The sequence below is a fragment of the Lathyrus oleraceus genome, chromosome 3, assembly GCF_024323335.1.
Source record: "Lathyrus oleraceus cultivar Zhongwan6 chromosome 3, CAAS_Psat_ZW6_1.0, whole genome shotgun sequence".
In the NCBI taxonomy this organism is placed as follows: Eukaryota; Viridiplantae; Streptophyta; class Magnoliopsida; order Fabales; family Fabaceae; genus Lathyrus; species Lathyrus oleraceus.
Genome location: NC_066581.1, coordinates 430651240 through 430656464, shown reverse-complemented (window position 1 = coordinate 430656464; position 5225 = coordinate 430651240).

Here is a 5225-nt window from a genome sequence, read left to right as displayed (position 1 = left end):
GTCGGTCTGCGTGGACATCTTCCTGGCATACATGACCAAGTGTGCCAAAGGACAAGTGTTCCCTTTATATTTTTCAAAGTCTGGGACCTTGAATTTAACTGGTATCTTAACACCGGGAACTAGACAAAGTTCGGCTGCTGACTTGCCGAAGAGATCTTTGCCTCTGAGAGTTCTCAATTCCTTTCTCAGCTCGAGGAATTGATCGTTCATAGCATCCATTTTCTCGTGAACATCTGAGCCCTCAGATGCCTCAGAATGATAAATGGTGTCGTCTACCCTCGGCATGGTATGCACGACAGGAGGAACGTGAATAGGGACCGGGCTAGATGCCGGCATTTGAGCAAAGGTAGGAGCTGGCAGATCAGGCATGAAGCCAGGAGGCATCCCCCAAGGAAAACCGGGAGGCATAGCATTTGGCTGATGGGCACTAACAGGCACTGTTGAAGTAGCTATTTCGGAGATAACCGTCCGCTGAACCGGAGTTGCTGGTTGAGGAGCAGGCTGATTCTGGGCAGCAAGAAGTTGCTCCATCAGAGCGCCAAGTCTGGCGACTTCATCTCTCAGAGTCTGGTTCTCTTGTTCCAACTGCTCCATGATCCTTGCAGAGTTGACCCTCGTATAATACCGGTGAGTCAGCTTGTCTTCAAAATAAATGAAGAACAGAGGGTTAGAACCGGAAGACCAGAAAAATGGGTACCTGTTTATGCAGGAATGATGCATGAAATGCTTGTGCAAATGCTTTGATTTTCAAGGAACCCTTAGGGTATTTGTTTGCAATATTTTGAATATTTAAACATTTTGATTGCTCATGGAAAATATTTCTTTTAAATATATTGAGACAAAGAAATACAACATTTTTGATTCAATTATTACAAAGAGGAAAGGTAAATGACATCCTATGGATCCCTATTAGCTCGGGATGCTGGAAGACGAGAAGTGCACAACTTCTTGATCTCTCCCTCATAGGCAGCCTCCATATCAGCTTTCTCCTTCGCAAGTTGATCATACTTCCTCTTCCAGAATTTGGAAGACTGAGGAAGCAGAGAAGTCCAAGTGTCGTTCGGATCGTCGATCACTCGGTGCTCGAGAAATTCAATCATAGCATCTTTCTCCTTGAGCTGCTGCAGCAATTCCTCTCTCTCGCGGATCCAGGCACGCGAAAGGTCTTCTTCTCTCAACTCCTCTACACGTTGGGTAGGGAGGGTTGAAGGCCCAGCCACATCCAACAGTGTAGGTCTTGGATGATCATATGGCATCAGGTAGGTAGCAGCCCTCTGTCTGACCCAAGAGGTGTATGGTTCCAAAGCAATGCAGTTCTTCGGACCCAACTCATTCCTACTCTTTATGCGAATATTGCGCCAAGCGCGGACAAATCTGGCTTTCAGGCCTTGGGGATCTTTACCCTCCTGAAAGAATACACCTTCTAACAGAATGTTATGGGGTTTATCCTTTAGGGGGAACCCAAGCTGACGACGTGCAAGCGTAGGGTTGTAGGTAATCCCACCACATGTACCAAGAAGAGGCACATTAGGGAATTCACCACAAGAATTGATGATCTGAACGGTATCATACACGCGATCATACCAGGTGATATCATCATTGGTGAGAGACATAAGTCTCTGGGACCACCGTAGACATCCCTTGTTCTCCTTGAAAGCAACTGTCTGCGGCAAGTGCGAAATAAACCACTTGTACAGCAGGGGTAAACAGCAGACAATGACTCCTCCATTCTTCATATTTCTCAGGTGCAAGGAGACATACGCATCACCCAACAAGGTCGGAACTGGATTAAGAACTGAAAAGATCCTAATAGCGTTCATGTCGACGAACTTGTCGAAGTTGGGAAACAGCACCAATCCATAGATGAGTAGAACGAACAGAGCCTCAAAGGCATCCTCACTCATGGCCTTCCCATAGAAAATGGCTTGAGCAATAAGGAACTCGGAGGGAAAACCCTGAATTCCGCCTTTGGTAGTAAGATTAGCCCTAATCAGATCTTCATCTATATGCAACAAGCTGGAAATCTCTCGAGCAGAGGGAATACTCTCTAAGCCACTGAACGGCACTTGATCCAGAATCGGAATCCCAATAAGGTGAGAGTATTCTTCCAAAGTCGGCAACAGCTGGAAGTCCGGAAATAAGAAGCAATGATAGAGCGGATCATAGAACTGAGCAAGAGTGCTCATCAATCCCTCATCCACCTGAGTAGTCAGCAATGGCAGAAGCTTCCCATAACGAGCCTTGAAACCCAAGGGATCTAGTACATATGATGTCAGATTCCTTAACTCTTTTACATCAGGCTGCTTGAAGCTGTATTTCTTTGTATACCTTTTCGGTCTTTCCATGTCTGAAAATTTTGCCAATAAACCCTTTAAGTTCCTTGAAAATTTTCTTTTTTTTTTTTTGATGACATGAATGCGGATGAATGCGTGAATGCATGAATGCAACAAACACACTCAAGGATCAAGCAAAGCACACCAAACAAAGGTCGTGGGAAAGCTCTATGCATCCCTAATATCAATCATCCATTTTGGTGGATTTAGGTTTTCACCTTATCGACACCCAAGTTCCATTGATATTAACGGTACATGAACCGGTTCAAACATTCCTAATATCAACCAGCCGCTTTGATGGATTTAGGTTTTACACCTGATCCGGGATCCATTGATATTAACAATGCTTGAACGACTCAACCACGAATCACGGGTTTGTTGAGAGTCACGAGCATGGAGTCTCGGTTAAGAACCACCCAAAGGGAGTGTACTAGGGTTTAAACCTGCCAGACATGTTCTATCAGAGGTTCCCATAATCATCGTTCCATCTTTCGAATATTATCGGAGGAACGAATACTCGTATTCCAAGAATATTCTCAAGAGAAACTCTTATGAGTGTAGTATCGCGTAACAATCGCATCAGAACTGACATCTGAACGACCTCCGCACTACGGTCCTAAAAATAGGCCAAGAGGGGTTTGGTAAACTAAGGTCCTTGGCTTCTGCGGAACATGATTGAAAGAATAATGCCTATCCACAAATAACTTGTGTGACATTATTAGTTCAACATGACCTCCACCAAGTGAATGGGCTCGCAAGTCAACTGGCTAAGGACTACTCCACACCAGTCGACAAGACTATGCCATTCTCCTATCCTAGAGTGCACTCGAGTTCGGGTATAGAACTCATCTCACAGATCACCAAAGCAAACAGCAAATGTATATCAAGCAATTCACACATTACAATCAATACAGTGATCCCAAATTGTACAAAAATATGTCAAATAAAGAATATCAATATAGCACAACAAGGGTGAAAAGTAGGCAATACAACCAGGGATTCTGGTGAGAGTTCCCCAGCAGAGTCGCCACTTTTCTGTAGCGGTGTATTCGTCGCTATATGATCTATCGATTAAATCATAAGCTAAGAGATACATTGAAATTTCGAGTCGCCACCGCACTTTTATTTATCCAAAGGACTGGCTAAAAAGCGAACAAAAGCCTAAGAAGTTTTACACGTAGAAAACTAATAAAAAGATCAGAGAGTCTGGGTAAGGGGTAAATTACGCAATGGGAAGGTGTTAGGCACCCACTACGTCCTAGGTACTCCTAGGGAGCCCTTTTCACACTTGTTATGCTAAATTGTTATTTGTTATGACAAAAAGATTGTGCAAACATGATTGGGATGATGAGAAAAGAATATACATTTTTCATTATTGGGTTTGAACGGATAAACCCGCTGCCTACGTACCTTCCATCAAAGGTAAGGATCAAAACGCCGTAGTTCGGCTAAAAGATTTCCAAAAGTGGGTTAGGTTCAATTTTAAACACAAACCCTAGGTCTTACGTCATCCACGGGAGAAAACTCAACCTTACACAAACAACAACGTCCACCATGTGAGAAAAGCTTCAACTTGCCAGGGAGGGGTTAACCCTATAATAGGCAAGGAAGACTTACAATTCAATCACTAAAGACAGAAGGTGAGATTAACATCAACCACTAAGATAAATCAAACCTATAGCTCATGTATGAAAAGATTAATGGACAAAGCCAAAACAAGTGAATGAGTGAAGTTACTGATTATGATTATGAAAATGGAGTCAAGGTATGATTAAGGTTAATTCAAATAAGTATTATGAAATGTAGTTTTTGAAAAAAGTCAAGGACTTGAGTCCAGGTTTTTGGTTAGAAAAACATGAAAATGTTTGCACAACACTTATGTCAAGTTTAAAAGATAAAGTGTGAAAAGGTTTAGGACATAACGAATGATGAATGGATGAAGGATGGATAGTAAAACTTCTTAGAAGGTTCACTTCTTGAAATCATATAGCAGATGATTCAAGTGTGTCCTTTGGAATAGCAATTAATAATAACAAACAAGCAAAGCAAAAGAAAAGCGGATACCGGATGCCAATCACTGGTCTTATACCAATCTCCTAAAACAGAATGGGATATCAGATGCCACTCAATGGACTTACACTAATCTCCACAGGCAAAGAAATAAAAGCGGATACCGGATACCAATAGATGGATTTACACCAGTCTCCTAAAACAGAAATGGATATCAGATGCCACTCAATGGTCTTACACTAATCTCCTCAAAAGAAGAACAAAGATGAACTATGGAAGTCAACTGCCAATCTATCTGGACTTAGGTTAACTCCACAGTATGGTCCTAGGAAATCCAATGCCACATCACAGGGACTTACAATGGATCCTTACATACAAGAACAAAAGCAACAACATGATCACAGGAATGCAAATGCCAACTTACAGGGACTTATAATTGCAACCTCTCATACAAACAAATAAAACAAACTATGATCACAGGAAAGCAGATGCCAACTTACAGGGACTTATAACTGCAACCTCACATACAACAAACAGATCAAACTATGATCACAGGATAACAGATGCCAACTTACAGGGACTTATAACTGTATCCTCACATACAAACAGATAAACAGAAGATATGAGTGACCAATGAGGTCTTACACTCTATCCTTCCATATCACAGGAGCAAATGCCAAAGCAATGGATTTACAATTGTCCTCAATGAGCAAACAACAATGATAAAAGTCACACAGACAAATGAGATGATCATGCATTAATGGCAATTGATGATGATGATAAATGCATAGCATACAGGCAAGCAAGTGCACATGAAGCAATCAATCAATCAATGAATATCAAACAGCACACTCTATAGCCAAACAATGGGGGGCTCACACA